This window comes from Medicago sativa, chromosome 8 (assembly GCF_051527215.1).
Source record: "Medicago sativa cultivar Bolivia chromosome 8, Bolivia_mono, whole genome shotgun sequence".
In the NCBI taxonomy this organism is placed as follows: domain Eukaryota; kingdom Viridiplantae; phylum Streptophyta; class Magnoliopsida; order Fabales; family Fabaceae; genus Medicago; species Medicago sativa.
Window position 1 is genome coordinate 59,909,868 of NC_140756.1, and position 18,392 is coordinate 59,928,259.

An 18,392-nucleotide genomic window follows, 5' to 3' on the forward strand; every position below is an offset into this window, starting at 1 on the left:
ACCTATTAAGGCAATTCAGGCAAAAATGGGGCAATGAAAAATTGTTACTCCCCGGTGAATCGAAAACCCGAAAGGGCGGTTCAGGCAAAAATGGGATTGAAAATGAAAGAATGAAAGAATGAAATATAAAAGCATTGACCACAGATGCGAACATCCAATGTTTACCCAGCACTGACACGCCTAGCAACGGCGACCTGTATCCAAGGACTTTCCAAGGGTCCCTCCTTTACAAGTTTTATTGCCCTCAGCCATGGTTTTGATACGTCTTTCAACGACGGTCTCTCCAAAGAGATTTTCCCCTGTGAATATGTTGCAGCACGAGCCACCACGTGCCCAATCTTCCAATGTCTTGTCTACCTCTGTGAAATTCCTCTGTCAAACTACAAGCCAATCATGCATTTCAAGCATTCATACATGCATAATCATGCATTTTATGTGCTCATACATTCAATGATCTTGCTATACCATGCATACATGTTGCATGTCCAAATTTCAACTGTCAAATTCAATTCCAATCCCCAAATTCAAACCAATTTCAATTCCAAATTCCAATGACAAATTCAATTCAATTTCAACTGCCAAATTCAATGCAATCTCGACTTTCCAACTTCAATTCCAATCATGTCAAACTGCCAAATTCGAAGCAATTTCCAATTTCAATGTCAAACTGTCAAATTCGAAGCAATTTCCAATCTCAATTTCAACTTCAACTGTCAAATTCGAAGCAATTTCCAATCTCAATTTCAACTTCAACTGTCAAATTCGAAGCAATCTCATTTCCAATTCCAATGTCAATATCCAATGCCAATGCCAATGTCAATGTCAATTTCAATGTCAAATGTCAATGTCAATTTCAATTGCCAAGCCAATGTCAATGTCAATGTCAATTTCAATTTCCAAGCCAACGTCAATGTCAACGTCAATTTCAACTGTCAATTTTTAACTCAAATCAATGTCAATTCACTCTCAATGTACTCTTGGGCCAACAAAATGGTCATGTCTATTCTCAAATCAAGTCAATGACAATCTACCCTCAATCGGTATTTTGCTAAACCAAACTCTCAATTGGTATCTTGTTACCGGTCAAGTGCCAGGTTCGAGCCAAAAAGAACCACTTGTACCTACTTGTATACCTATGCTTCCGGACAAACGGCAAGTTCGATTTGAAGAACAGTTTGTACCCAGCTCATGCTTTGTTATCGGCCAGACGGCAAGTTCAATCTGAAGAACAGTTTGTACCCAGCTTATACTTTGTTATCGGTCAAACGACAAGTTCGATCTAAGAGAACAGTCTGCACTCCCCCACTTGATGTGGTGATAATCCAACAAGCAAGTTCGATCCAAAGAAACAGCTTGTATCAACCCTTTTGTCTATGTCTCCAGCCAAACGGCCAGTTCAATCCAAAGAACAGTTTGTGTCTGCCTATCTGTTTGTATTTTCAGCCAAGTGTCAAGTTCGATCCAAAGAACAGCTCGTATCTGCCTATATGTCTATGTTTCCGGTCAAGTGCCAAGTTCAATCCCAAGAACAGCTTGCACCTATCTCTTGTTTTGTATTCCTTGGTCAAGTGGCTAGTTCGACCCAGAGAACAGCTTGTACCTTATTTTCTATCCCTGGTTTGTCTACCCTGTCAAGTGTCTGTCTGAATCCCCAGTGACATGACAGGTTCCATAGACTCCAGTTGTTTGTCTTACATTCATAATCATAGTGTTGCATGACATTCATGTTTTGACAATCTGAAAACGTATTTTTATGTCCAAAAGCAGTGCAAATGTTAATATTTAAGTATCTTCGTCCTGTCAACGCTAAGACTTCGTCTTCTGACTCTCCGGACAAAGAAACTTAAATAGGGGCAGCTGTTATACCCTAATTTTGGACCTAAAAATACTTATCCAATTCTTCTTTCTTGCATTTTAAGTCATTTGAACTGTCTCTGATCAATTGCACCTTTCTCTGCATTTTATTTCAATGTTATTTGCAAAATTTACATGCAATGGTATTTTAGTCATTTCCTATGTCAAATTTCTCTCAGTCTTTCAAAACTTTGTTTGAGTCCTTTCAAATAGGTTGAATAAGTCTTTGTTTCATTCTATGTCAAAATCCATTCCAAAACTTGCATTTGAAGTCATTTTGAGTCAGTTTTTGCCCCTAGGGGCATTTTGGTCATTTCAAGTGCCAAGTCACTGCTTTAATCCTAAAAATTGTCTCTGAGTCTTTTAACTTTGTTTGTATGAGCTCTTGCTTAATTTCCTGTTAAAAATCCATTTTAAAATTTGCATCTGAGTCATTTTTAGTCGTTTTAGCCCCAGGGGCATTTTGGTCATTTCACACGAAATTTCGGCAGAGAGAGGTTACTTTAAAGTACCTCATTTAGGCCATTGGTTCGTTTTAGTCCGTTTTGTCAATTTTAATCGTTTCACTTTACGTTTATTTCCAAATTACGTTTTTTACCAATTTTATTATTAATTACTTTTAAGTCCTTTTTTGTCATTTTTTGCATTTCAGTCCTTTATTTTTAGTCATTTGCAGTCCAGTCCTTGTATTTTGTCCTCTTTGCAGAAAGGGCCCACAGGTCAAAGCAGTTAGAGCTGGTCAAAGTTTGTTACATTTACAAGTCCATGTGTCACTATCCTATTGGTCCAATCATCACAAGTGGCAGCCTATAAAAGGCCACCTCATCAGTCAAAGGGTCAATTTTTTCTCATTCTGCACATTCCCCAAAAAATCCCAGAAACAGTTACAGTCTTTCTCTCTCTTCCATTCACAAATCAAAACCGAAAATTCACACAAATCCTGAAGAACATTGAAGAACGAAGATGAATCTTCATCTTCAACCTTCAACAACATTCATAACAAATTTTCCAGAACACTGAATCTCATCGATCCAAAACCATCAAGACTCACACCAGAATCATCATCAAGTGTCAACAAGATCGAATTCAAGCATTTCGAACTCAAACAGCCACAAGCTCATCGCAAGCGGCCACAAGCTCAGCCACAAATTCATCGCAAACTACTACAAACAACGCCACCGAATTCAGATTCCAGCGGCAAACTAAGTGAAAACGCAAGCAAAAAAGAGTTGGAACGGTTTCAAATCAAGAAAAAGAACATCAAAGTTAGTTTCGCGAAGCAAGAACAGTCCAGATCGGAGCATACACGAACGAGTTCGAATTTGTGCGCCGGCGTTTTCTCTCCCGAGGCGTTCCCCCTCCGATTTGAGCGAAGGTACTCGTTTCCGTTCTCTTCACCGTCGCGTATTTGACATAGTTCACTTCTCTTTGAAAATTTTCGGAACTTGAAGTGTAGATCTAGGCCGTTTTTGTACGTTCTTGAAGAAACTAATCATGGATATAGGAAGAGAAGATGAAGAGGAACGTTTTGGCTTAAAAAATTTTTGAAAAAAAGAAGTTTAAACTTCCGACGCGGTGGCGCCGCCACTTTGGCCGGCCAACCACCGCGTCGGACCGCCTCCCCTTCATCTTCTCCGGCGAAGCTTTGGTTAGAGAGAGGAGAGAGCTTTTTGTGTATGTTTGGAAGTTAGAGAGAGAAATGGTGGATGGAAATGAAAGAAAAGAGTCAAAAAACCATTATATATGTGTCCAAGACCCATGGATGCGGTTGACCCGCTCCATACCCGCTCCATACCCGCTCCAGTGGCCTCTTAAGGCCCAACAACCAATTGCTATGCCTGTTTGCTATACACACCCCCTGTCCTGCATGTTTCTTGCTGTAATTTTGCTATTTGCACCCTTACCTGTCCAAATTTCTTCACAAAAATTTCTAAATTTTTTCCTATGTGTTCTTGACATTTTTTCTAACATTTTTGTGACATTTTTCGTGCTAAAGCTTGAAAAGAATATGTATAGCATTTTTTTCCTTATTTTTGTTAGAATTAGCAATTTTCTTGCACTTTTTAGTCCAAAAAACCTTTATAAAATTCCAAAAAAATTCATACAGGTTTCTTGATAGTTTTGTAGCATTTTGTGATAATTTTCACTTGTCAAAATTGGTTAAAAAATAAGGTGTTAATTTTCTTGTTATTTTTGTCATATTTTGTGCTAAAAGTGAATGAAACTTTGCTTGATTTCAATCCTATTGCTTGATGAACACTTGTGACCTATGCCACTTGATTTGAGGGAGTTTTAACTACTGTTTGTGTTGATATTAATGCATGAGTATGAATCTTGATTAGTTACTTAGCTTACAAGTTAATTGTGTAGTTAAATAATGTAAATATGCTTAAAATTTGTTCTAAAAATGCCAAGTAACTCATGTTGCCTTAATTCCAATTCCAAGACTTGTTTCTAAACCTTTAAAAATGCATTGGAATGTGAGAATTATAGGTCATATGGTTCTTGCATTCTATGAATGAATTTTAGACATATTTGCACTCATGTTGCCTTTATTTTCCATCCTTTATATTCTAGTATTCCTCTTGCTTTATTTCCTTTGATATTGTCATGTGCTACTAACTCCTTTCATTTCATGTTTCATCATTTCATAAGCATCTCCATTTCATCCCATCTTCATTTCTATTCTTCTTGCAATTTAATTTGTACCAAAATTAGAATGTAAAGGTTTAGGAATTCTTGTAATATTTTACTTTCATGCTTTTAATTTCTTGGCAAAGAGGCCATAGAATGTATCTAGGGTGTGATGTAAAGGACAATGGACTCTAATAATGTACACCGACACAAACACCGACACATGCACACACATCACTATAATATAGCTAGAATATGCATGTTTAGATGTATGTTTAGGATTGTATGTTTAGATGAATGCCTAGGACTTATGCTTAGGAAAAAACCATTTTTCAAACAAATATGAACAACTTCACTCAAACATTTTTCATAATAAACCTTGGGGTCAAAACCCCATTGAATTTTCCTTTTATTTTCTTAATCAAATTTCAACACATTTTAATCATACTTTGACTTGTTTTTGCAATCCACTAATTCAACCTCACCTTTTCTTAAATTATCATGCCCTTGAGGCCTCTTTCTATTCTTCAAATCCCATTTTCGAACTTAAAATCAACCAACAAAAAACAAAAACATTTTTGAAAGAGAACTACGGTGGATTTGATCCCTTAATCGGGTACGTAGGCAAGGAACAAAATTCCTTCAATTCAACTAAAATAAAAATCCAAAAAAACATTCTTCTCCCTCCAATTCTTCACTTAGAATACTTTTAGGTTTAAATAACATCTTTCAAAATAGCATTTAAAAAATAAAGCGCGCGCGTAGAAATTAAAGACGGTTCCTATAGGTTACTATAGTCGTTATGGGTGCCTAACACCTTCCCGTAGCGAAAACAACTCCCGGACCTCGATTCTCAAGGGTTTTGCTTACTTTTTCCCTTCCCAAGAAAAAATAAGATATCACCGGTTTAAAAGGTTCAAACGTAATCAATGTTTGACACCCGAAAACCAAGATAAAACAGTATTGTGTGTGCATGTGTCGGTGCTTGTGTCGGTGTACATCACTAGAGTCCATTGTCCGTATTACATCATACCCTAGATACATTCTATGGTCTTGCAAGAATTTAAAAGCATAGGGAAAAATATTACAAAATTCCTAAGTTTTACATTCTAATTTTTTTTGGTAAAATTTAAAGTGCAAGAAATAAGATGAAGGAAGAGATGAAGTATGGAATGCTTATGAATGAATGAAACATGAAATGAAATGGTTAGTAGCATAAGGAGAAATAGGAATTGAAAATTATAACCAAAAGGATCACTTAGAAACTTGACAAAAAATAATAAGACTTCTAATCTAAAAGTGGCAAAGTACATCTAAAATATACCATAGCATCAAGGCTCCTAATTCCCCATATCATGACAATTTTCAAAGGGTTCACTTCAGCCATGACATGAGAATTACCAAGAAATATCAAACCAAGAGTTATGGCATATTCATAGACTTATCTTTACACCTTATTTTCACAAACAAATGTTCACATGACTTGTAGAACAAGTAATCAAACACAACACATTAACATATAGTAAAAAAAACACATCAAATACAGATGTAGACTCATCACAAATCCACATGTTACCAATCAATAATAGGTTTCAAAAATTTGGATCAAGGTCATGCAATTTTCACAAGTTTTAACACTAAATATCACAAATAATCAAGAAAGACATCACAAACATTTTTACTAACCTTTAATATACAAAATCATCATAGAGCTATCACAAAACTAACAAGAAACATGTAAGAAAAATTTTTTTTAGGATCTCAAAGGGTTTTTAGACTCAAATTATACAAAAACTTCACAAATTTTAAGAAAATGGTAAACAAATTGACAAGAAAATTCTACATATATCTTTCTTAAACTTTAACACATAAAACTATCACAAAAAAGGGTCAAGAAAAAATATCAAGAACATGTAAAAAAACTTATGGAATTTTTAAAGGATTTTTGATGAAACAGATGTGTAAATATCAAAAGACAATGTTAACAATAGCAACAGGCAGCAAGATCCCGAAATTCTCAACAAACAGGCCCAGGCCCAGAGTCCTGAGTGGGTTTGGATCATCCAAATGCCTCAGAGGCGTTGGATTGATCCATTCCCTTCAAAACCCTAGATCTAACGGCGATTAGCCAGGCAGCGCATGATAAGCTTAATCAGACGCACAATAAGGTTGAATCAGGACCGCACACGTAATTAAACAGCACAATCAACGGTTGTGAAGGCGAAGGAACAAGGACGTGTAACACACGCGCACGTTGAAGGCATATGATCATATAAAAGGAAAAAACAAAAGGAAATGCTCATAACCAAAAGCCAATCCTCTCTCTAAAATGTTCTAGAGAGAGAGAGTCTGCAAGTGACTCTCCTCTCCGACCTAATTCCGTTCATCTTCTTCCTTTCTCCGACGCGGTGGCCGGTGGTGGCGCCGCCGCGTCGGAGCTTCAAACTATGCCGACTCAAAAACTAATTACATAATCCTAGAGCTCTTTCTCTCCTCTCTTCGATTCCAAAACTAGATTTCTAAAAAAGTTCTCGAATCAACGTAGATCGGGGAAATTCTTTCACGGCTTTGGTGCACTTTTCGTTAATTCCTCTCTTTTTAAACGATTCTTTGAAGAAAAGCTTCTAAAATACTCCGATCTACGTTGATTTACAACGACAAGCACATATACGAAGCGAGAAGCTTGGATTTATGAAGGAAAATCGAAAGAAAAGGGGAAAAGAGCCTGATACCTGTATTTAGGTCGGAGGTAAGACGAACGAAAGGAACTGTGAGTTCTTCAGTTGTTCTTCTTCTGATGGACTTCGAATTCTTCTTCTTCTCAGATTCGACTTCGAATTTGATCTTTCTTTCCCTCTTCTTCTTGCTTTTCTGTGATCGTTCTGATTCACCACTTTAATGGTGAATTCGAGCTCGAAATGTAGGAAAGCAGGTTCGATGATGATGATTTGTAACGAATCTCTGAGAACCTTGCAGATTTGTTGCAATTTTATGGTTAAATGTGTTCGTTTATGGTGGAATTTGATGAGAATTGATGATTCAGTGTTAAATTGGTGATGATTTGATGCAATTTTGATGTTCTGGAACGGTTAGGGTTTGAAGATTCTTCAAACCTTCATCATTGTTCTTGAAGTTTTTTCTGGGTTTTTGTGGCGTTTGATCCGTGAGAAATAGAGAGAGAAAGATGGAATCTGTTTGTGCAGTGTAGTTGTGATGTGGCACTGTGTGTGTGGATCTCTGTGATGAGTTGGCTTTTTATAGGCTGACACATGTGATAATTGGACCAATAATGAGCTGCCACGTGGACTGGACTGTAACTAACTCGCTTTGGACAAATGAAAAATTGACACGTGGACTGGACTGCAAATTTGGACCAAAAGGACTAATCTGCAAAATAATAAAAGACAAGGACCAAAATGCAAAATGACACAAAAGGACTAAAATGCAAAAATTAATAAAATTGAATTTAAAAAATGTAATTTGAAATAAACGTAAAGTGAAACGATTAAAAATGACAAAACGGACTAAAACGAACCAATTACTTAAATGAGGTACTTTAAAGTAACCTCTCTCTGCCAAAATTTCATGTGAAATGACCAAAATGCCCCTGGGGACTAAAATGACTCAAAATGACTCAGATGCAATTTTAAAACGGATTTTTAACAGGGAATTAAAGCAAGAGCTTTATACAAGCAAATTACGAGACTCGGAGACAATTTTTAGAATTTAAACAGAATTTTAACACATGAAAAGACTAAAATGCCTCTAAGGGCTACACTGACCCAAAATTACTTCAAATGCAATTTTTGAAATGGATTTTGACATGGAATTGAAATAAAAACTTATTCAAACAACTGAAAAGACTCAAACAATTTTTAAAGGACTAAAATGAGCTTGGACACAGGAAATGACTAAAATACCCTTTTTCATGAATTTTGTAAATGACATTGAAACAAAATGCAGAGAGATATGCAACTGCTCAGAGACAATTCAGATGACTTGTAATGCAAGAAAAAGTTTTGGATGACTTGAAATGCAAGAAAACGTGGTCAAATACACAGTTGAAAAGATTTGTAAAGCTAAGTTGAGAGATAAAGCAGAGTAAAATGTCAGTGTAAACAATAGCAAATTGGCAATTCTTCAAGAGTAATAGACATGTATCAAAGATGAAAGAGAATTTTGAACAAGTATTTTTAGGTCCAAAATTAGGGTATAACACATGTGTTCAGGGGGAGTAATGGAATGTTCCCATAAGTAGTCACTCATAAGTTCATATATTCAGGGGGAGTGATACTTCTATGTGTGCTTGTGCTTAGTCCAAGCTGGGTGAAGGATGTTGAGTCAGAAGATTAAACATATGTTTCTATCACTTGTAAGTTTGGGAATTTGTGTTTCCTGACTTCTTTATGCTATTGGTGATAGTTCTCTGAAGACATCCAAGGCTGTCACATGTAAGTATAGGAATTTAGTTTTCTGTGCTTCTATGGTTGGTCAGTGACAGTACTCTGTAGGTATGGGAAATTTATTTTTTCCCTTGCCTCTATGTGTGACAGGTACTCCTGTCTGATGTGCTAAAGGATGTTGGAACATCCTATGTCTGTAGCACTGGAACTTAATTTTCCACTGCTCTTGAGAGAGCTTGCATCTCTCCACTTCTGTGTTGGAAGTTATCTTCCTTGACTGTAGCATTGGAACTTAGTTTTCCACTGCTCTTGAGAGAGTTTTGGTTCTCTCTTCATTTTCTGTACAAGAACTTAGGTTCCCTAGTTGTAGCTTAGGAATTTATTTTTCCTTAGCTCTGGAGACTATGCTACTATTCTGATCTGCTGCTGCATGTCTCTGATCCAGTGTAATACCTCTGCCAGGTCAAGCTGTGATTGAAGATCTGTGAGGTATTCTATGTATGCACACTTTTACTTTTTCTAGAGTGATACTACCTGCTACTTCGTCTTCTTGAATATGTGTTCGTGATGACTTGAGGAAGTGTATCTATGGTGTCTCTTTGAATTCTGTGTGCTAGTTGTTTCTTCATTTGTGTGTGTTCATGCTCTTGGAGGAATGGTACTTTTGTATCCCTCTGTTTCATAAGTATTGGCCTTGATTTGTTTTAGCCAAAAATTTGCCAAAGGGGGAGATTGTTGGGTATTTGGATTGGCTGCATTGTTGCTAACATAAATATCCTTGTTCTGTAAGTTGGAACCAATGTTCCAGCATGTGGTTAGGCAGCTCTGTGAGATGTTGGATACAATGTTCCAACATCCTGGCACGGTTCGATATGCCTGAGTTTCTGCCTTATCTATACGCGCGTGTTTTGTCTTTTAAGGAAACCATATTTCCTTTACTTACTGACCAAGTAACGCGCATATCTTATGAGAATCAGTTGTGGAATATTTCTAAAATAGATATTTTATTTTAGGAAATATTTGTTATGATTTGGAATGTTTCTAAATAGGTTCCGACATATTATGACTTTACAGATTTGTTTCTGATTCTGTTTTGCAGGTTTGCTGAACCGATCTGCAAGTTTACTGAAGCCCAACGATTTAATTAGCCCAAGCTGCTTCAGTATAAAAGGAAGACTTCAAGACCTAATTGATTATTCAAGTCGTCATTCTAAAAGTTAGATTTTTAGGGTTTGAGTCTTCATGTATTCTGTTCTTGTATCGTTTGTGATGCAAGTCTAGAATCTTTACTGTGTTCCTTCTTATGTCGTCTGTGATACTTGTTTAGGACTGAGTTTGTGAGTATTGATACTCTTGTGCATCAAACCGAAGTTGTGAAACAAGGTTTGGTTGTTTGTGTTGGAAGGTAACTTCTATCTTTTTGTGTTTGAGGTCTGATAGGTCACTAGGGCAGTGACTGGCCATTAGGATAGTGAGATGGGATCTCAGATCTAGGAGTTCCTAGGTTGAAGTCTATACGGGTAGGTCCTAGGTCATATAGTGTAAACGAGGAGTTTGCTGAGAGCTATTGAATAAGGACTACACTAGTGGATTTCCTTCCTGGCTTGGTAGCCCCCAGATGTAAGCGTGTTGTGCTGAATTGGGTCAACAAACTTCCTGTGTTCTTTATTTTTCTGCACTTTATTTTCTTGTTTTTATTTTATGTTTATCGCTTGATGTTGGAACATTAATCAGAACATCGCAAACGTTTAAACATCTGACAGAACTTAACAAAACAAGTACGCTAGAATTTCAGATCCCCCTCAAGGAATCTATCATTCCGGGCTTTTTCCTTCCAGAAAGCATTTTCCACATTAACAGCGTTGTTGTATTCAGTGAGACAAGCCAACTCCTCATCAGCAAGAGAGCTAGAGAAACCCATCTGGTCAATAAGTGTTTGGACCTGGAAAAGCTTGTTAGAGGCATATGAGACCCTATGATGAATATGGCCAAAAATGTCCATGTTCCAAGTTTTGAGGAGACCTTTAAGAACTTTCAGCTTTTGTTGGAGAATAAACATAGGCGACCCAGTGAAAACAGTGTCCCAAGCCACCTTCACAACCTCAGCGCAGCTGCTATCAGCAATCCAGGATTTGAAGAACTTAAATCTGGGAATTAAAGTGCATGGAGGATGAATTTATAAGGATACCAGAAGAGGGCAGTGGTCTGATCCTGTCCTAACGAGAGCGTTGCAATCAATAGTGTGCCAGAAGCCAAAATCTGCGTTATTACAAATAGCTCGGTCAAGTCTTTGAGAAATGTAAGCACCTCCTTGCCTTCTGTTGGTCCAAGTGTAATTGATACCTTTACTGTCAAGATGAGAAAGAAGATTAGCGTTGGTCCAGGTCAAAAAATCAGAGCAAGCAACTGAAATAGGGAGTCTGCCCCCAACTTCTCATGCGATCCCAGAATAGAGTTAAAATCACCCAGCATAATCCAAGGTCCACTGTGAACATCCAACAAATTCTGCAGAGCTAACCAAAGTTTTCTTCTGGTGACATAGTAGGTGGAGGCATAGACCGCAGCAATAAAAACAGTAGTGCTCTCAGAGATAACAGAAAGAACAATGCACTGATCATCAGAGAATAGAACGGTTGTGTCAAATTGAGGCTTCCAAAGACCCTAAAGATTGGGCTGATTGTCACGAGCATTAAGAGTAAATTTAGTAAGATGGGACCTCTGCAAGAGCCAAAAAGGGACATCAGAGAAATTAATCATGGGTTCAGCTAGGAAAAGAAAATCAGGCTTGTGTGTTGCTATAAGATTGAGAAAAGCCAATTGAGTGTCTTGGTTTCCCAGACCCCTAATGTTCCAGTAAAGCAAAATCATGAGGAAATGTTATGGTTGGAACCCTTCTTGGATCGGGTGAGGATACCATCCACAGATGAGTCATTAAAGTTACAAGCTGCAGGTTGTTTCTTTTTTCCCTGGGGCTTGGCAGTATCAGGAAGCTTAACACAAGAGGTCGTAATCAAGCTAGCACCAGCTTCATCAGGTTCAAGGTCTGCTCCCTCATCCACTTCGTCCCCTCAATGTTTGGAGAGGATTTGAACACCCTTGAGGGCCGCCACTGAGGGATTTGGTGAAGTGGGAGTAACAACCTTAATTTGGTTTGAAGGGAGCTTATCAATTGTCAGAGAATCATAACTTGTAATGGGTTGATGTGTTGCTATGGGGACCTCAACAACGGGATCCAAAGTAATAGGAGGGGATACAAGGCTGACTCTGGGGAAAACCTGCCTCCCAGAAATGTCAGCTTGCTTATCTAAGTCAGAAGTAGGCTTGGGGGAGAACAGCCACCCAGGAGCCTGAGACTTCATATGCGAATTACCTGTGGTTAAAGCTTTGGCAGACCTACCATGACCATGGTTGTCTGGAGCAGCAGTTAACTTAGGAATAGCAGACCGAGATTGTGTGGCAGGCTGAGCCAACTCAACACCACCAGACATGTCTCCTCCTATTACCTCCCCCTCTGTAAAAGATTCCAACTCCTGTAGAATAGCAAATGAGTTATCTAAAGGCAAATTTTTTACTGTATCATTTGAAGTATTCAACTCTTAGTCAGTGTTGTCATCCTCACTATCTGGAACCATATTATGGTCTAAATTCTCCACAAAGCAGTTCGGACTATCATGTTGTGTTCCCTCACCACGCCTGTCACTCATCCTTTCCTTCACAAGTGGTGCCTTAGTGGGAGCCTTCAAAGTGTCATACTCCTTACCATTAACAGGAATAACAGATTTGTGAACTGTTTTGTTGGTTACATTGAACTTATTGACAGGTCCTTTGGCAGTGTGTTGGGGTTTTTGATGTTGACATTGCCCTTGATCTGATTGTTTACCCATGGCCAAAAGTTTGTTGCAATTCTGAATAGTATGCCCAATAGCCTTACAATGAGAGCAAAAGAGAGGTTGTTTTTCATAAACCACATCTAGGGGAAAGCAAAACCCTCCCTCTCAACAAGAACCGAATGAAACATTTTCTCTGAGAGATCTATGTCCACCAGGATTCTAGCATACATACCAAAGACCCGAGCCAGCGTAGCCTCGTTAATGGCAAGGGGGGTTCCTAGAGCAGAAGCAATTTCAATGAGAGTACACTTATTCCAGTGTTCCTGAGGAAGATTCATCAGGCAGACCCAAACTTGAGCGTGCATCTAATTCAGATGTTGGGTTTTGAAATCTTTGGACCAGCAATAGAAGCGAAGGAGGCCAGGATTGAAATTCACCACCCTCGTAGACCAGACACGGCGCATATATTACACAGAAATAAATGGAACGGGATCGTAAGATTTCTTTCAATAATTAATCTTTAGTTTCAAGGTCAATAACGTGCAAATCCTGAATTAATTATCACTCTTGGGTTAATAAAACCACTGCAAAGAATATAAAAGCTTGTAGACATGTATAAGATTGAACTATAGTAGTAATTAAAATTGGTTTTATTATTTTGTGAAACTTCAATCATGTGTCTTGCATGATATGGTACACTGAGAAAAACTTTCATATATCTGAAAGAAGCAACTTATAAATACAAATGGATAAGACCTAATTTTGGCTGTACATGATATGACTGTCAAAAAAAAAATTAGATATGAATGAATCACTTTATAGTAGTTAGAACAACAGAGTGATCAGTTGGACAAGAAATACGAACAGAATCATAAACCATTATTGTTCTTCAAACTAAAACTCAAAAAACTAACGTTGATCCGATAAATTGAGATCCGTCATTTGATCAAGCTCTTTACACCTTTGTTCAAGCCTCTGCGTCGCATAACATTCAAGCAGCATTCATTCCGAGTTGAAGTACATTTTCCTTGCTGCCTTGACCATGTTGGTTTACATTTTCTTCCTCGTAGCCAACATAGCTATTTATTTATTTATTTATTTTGAGAAATCAGCATAGTTGTTCTTAGCCTTTTGATACCCATCTTTCAACTCAACACCCCAAGCATTTATCTTGACTCCGTCAACATAACTAACCTCAATACCGAAGCCCTTAATTTAACAGCCACGATTGATTCATCGTTCACTTTTCATACTCACAACAATGATGAATGACCCGTTTCATACAGTGACCTTGAGGTTAGGGTTTTGTGCTTGGTAAAGACAATATTACCCTTGCAAATACAATGTTGTTAGAAACAATTATGAAACACTATACTTATATATAATATTATTCTTCTGAAGAATAATATTTTTAATTTACATCCACGTTTTATACATCACTTACGAATTTAATAAAATAAAAAAACATAGATAGTACTTATATATAATGCGGAGAATTACTCCTTATAAATTTTACCTACTAAAATAATTAGAAAAATAGATAAAAAAAATTAAAAAAGTATCAAATCGAGACAAAATATAAAACATTACTAACCACCGACTAAATCAATCAATTCAAAACAAACTATGATAGACGAAGAATATTATGTCTTAATTTCATAATTATTATACTTTAAGAAAAAAATCATGTTTTCATTCATATGCTTACCATTTTTCCATATGCAATTAATCAAAGAAATCACACTCGTCGAAGATTTGTTTCCAACGCTATAGAAACGAACGATGGAACAAACCATAACAGCTAAGTTGTAGCAGTTCAAGGCAACATCGATGATTTCCATTCAATGAATCCTGAAATGTCATTCCATCAATCAGATTATGTCACCTTGTGTTAGATCTAGTAAACAAGTAACAACATAATATTAAATAATAGAAAAGAAACAATAAAAAAAAAATAGATACAATCAATGGCAGAAAAAGATGAATGCCCTAAGAAGTGACATATATATGAAATTAATTTGAATGAAATTAAATCACAAAGAATGTATTCCCCTTACATATCAAAATCAATTCAATTATATAAGTTATTTGTGTAAGAATATATATGAACGAGACAACGAGAGGACGAGTCCAAGCGCCGCGGCTTATACTATGAAAGTGATTCTAAGAGAAAATTTATAAGGAGTTCAAAGGAGGAGATTTTGGTATTAGGTTAAGTTTTTCAATTATATTTTTTAGGGTCGGCCCAACATATATCTAGGCCCAGTTGCAAAATAGAAAAGAAAATTGCTCCTCCCCCCTTTCACTTTTGCTCATTCCCACCGCAGAGTTACAAAATGAACCCCAGCGACAGTTAACTGCCGCTCGGTATTCAGCGTGAGTTAACTGTCCCTACCCCAACGATAGTTAACTTGTATTGGTCCAACTACATTTAATTGTCATTGAGTTCTGGTATGCTGCAGAACATCATTTAATGTTTCAAAAACAGGTCATTAATGAACTGTAAACTACAAACACAATTTTCAGCAATGACACAACATTTTCAACAGCAAAACTCACTCATAAGCAACATCATTACATAATCATTCATAATTGATCCAAATTACAAGAATTCACCATTACGAACAGGTTACACAAAAGATTAAAATTCATTAAAAGTGCCACATTACTGATTTTTTCAAACATATTACACTTCAATACATAAAAAAGCTTAAATCTTAGTTGGAGAAGACACAAAGATGTAACTTATTATTTTCAACCATTAACCTAAACATGTATTCTACATCGTCATCATCATGAATAACCTGTGGAAAATAAATGTCTTCCACATATCTTCATCTTTATCTTCCCCTAGATCTAGGTATGGCACCTGTACAAATACATGAAACGTTGTTTGATTTTCACCAAGATGGAGAAAGTATTTGTTAAGTTGTGTCTTCAACTCATCCTACTTGTCATTGGGGGTTAAAAAAACCTTAATTGTCCTCCAGAAGGTGGAGTATCGGACATGAGCTTCAAATTGTGCATCTTCAGACATGTATCACCTCACAAAATTTTATGGAATAACAAGTATCAAATTAAAAGAAAACCAAATGAAGATAAAATAAATAGTTGAATAATTTGAGACATATATTTATATAAAATGTGAGCAATAATAACCATATAAAAGTCATGTACTTTCTGGTCTCTTTTTTTAATTTAATTTCTTTTGGCTTAAAAAAAGTTACATATTGGCCGGAAAAAAGATGTCGGTGTAATATCGATAAAAAAAGGATGAATACCGACAAAAAAGTGTTATAGATTATCTAGCTATAGCTAGTGAAATTGAATCATCTTCATCTTCAATAACTTTAAATTCTCCTTTTGCTTTTTCAGGAGTGGGAGTATCATAATAAATTGGATTGAGATGATTAGTTGGTTTTTTCGACAGTTTCTCTAACTCAGCCATGAGGTCTTGGAACAAAACTTGTTTATCCATAAACACAAATTCCCATTTTTTTGGTCTCACCGATCTTGTGTATCTTCCACTTTGTGCACGGCAGTGGTATTGGACAACCTTCTTTCAAATAAACATGAATAAATTGGTTTGCAAATATGTCAAGGCACATAATGTGGGCATGTCGGTTAAGTGATAGAGCACCTTGGACTGGGAAAAAAGTCTTACATATACCTCTTTCTGGACTTTTCAACTGAACAACAACTCTATTGTAACAATGTTGCAATAATGTGATCCATGTCTGTTAATGTCAACTATTTATCTAAGTATGTAATTCCACCACTATTTGTTGGAAGCTGTAAACCATTAATGATATATCTATAATGCTCCTTCGAACCAAATATCAGCAAATAATCACTCTTATTAGTTTTCAATTCATGAATAAGTGAGACTCTTCCCAAAGGTTGCTTGTATCTTAGTCAATATGATCGTCAACATTTTGTCTATTGCACTCCAACATGTTACCAAATCTCCCACGCTATTACTCAAATATTTTTTAAACTTTCCTATGAGTCGATTTAACCTTGTTGGTGGTTTGCAACCTAGATGCAAGACACTGTTTGTCCATGCCCTCACAAGTTTTTCTTCACAGTGTTCAAAATTGTAGTTTCAACATAGTTAAGGAACTTTTGGAAATTTTTGCATACATCTCGAAAATGCACAATGGCATCTGCATATGGTTCCTATGAAGGAGACTCATTCATGTTGTCCCAAGTTGTTAACTATGTCACTTGCATTCACCTCCTTCACTTCTTTATCTTTCCCATCAACTTTTACACCCTTCAACTTTGGTTTGACTCTGCAGTTTGTGATGGATTTAGCTCTTACATTTCTCTCAATATGAAAATGAAAAAGTAAGGCAATCGTTTTAGGGAGAACTTTGGCAACAACATTCATAAGAGTAGTGTCCTTGTCAATGACAATCACTTTAGGCATATTGAGTTTTGAGTTCAGAAGACCAACCTACATCTCTAGAACTCAAGTATAGCTTCCCTCTTTTTCAGAGGCTAGAAAAGAAAAAGTGATAGAATATGTTTTATTGTTAGAGGTAACACCAACTATCTTAAATAAAGGCATTATGTACAAGTTGGTTTTATACGTGGAATCCATGATCAAAACGGTTGGAGAAGTGTTAAGCAAATTACTTGATTTAGGATGAGCATAATTTGTTCTTGTGAAATAGACATATTTATGCTTCTCCAACTCTGCAACCAAGTGTTGCATCTTTGTCTTGTAACCTCTTATAGACTTTATATATCTCAAACATGGATTGTACACTTGTTTTATATTCGTCAAACTTTCTTTATTTTTTCCCTTCAAATCCATCATAACATTCCTAGGCAATGCCAAGCTCTTTGTCATATCAACAACTTTTTTCTTCTCCTCCTCTCTTTGTCTACCCGCAAGGTGAATGCCTAACTTTGGCTCCAACTCATGGTTGTGAACTCCAATAAGAACGGACAACCACCAGTCATTTGTCTTCTTCTCAAATTAACCACACATGTTTAAAGGACATCCACATTTCCTTGAGCCCGTGCCTTCAAGCTTCAATTTCTTCTTCGTCTTTGGTGGCTTGTACTCACCACTCATTTCACAATGCAACGTCAGCATTGGATTTATAAGATTTGATATATCTATAGATATAGTGAATCCCTTTGTCGCCTCTTGTCGACGAACCCAATTAAGCAAATCATCTCGCACTAGCCATCTATCCTTAGTGAAAAAAAATTACGCGGTGCTTACTTCATTGCCACGAAGCTTGGAAACACCGGAATGTTTGAATGACAATAAAGCACTTGAGTCCACATCTAGGATCAAAGAGGTTTCCTATCTAAGAGTGGTTTATACCATTATCACTATGATAATTACTTATAACATCTTCGTAACATATTATGTAGTATTCTCATAGCGTGTTAATCCAGTATAAATATCACTCCTGATAATTATACTTAGGTATAAACTTGATATCTCATATCCATGACTCGTGATATGTGGTCATCAATCTACGTACATAATAGTCGCTACGTTTTATTACTATCCCAATTCATATTAAAGATTAAATACGGATATTTTAAGAATAATGTTATATGTTAGTGTAATCTCATGATTAATTCACATTTAATATTCCATTACTCCAACTATCTATTCTAGGGATTTTTATTAAACTTTAAACAA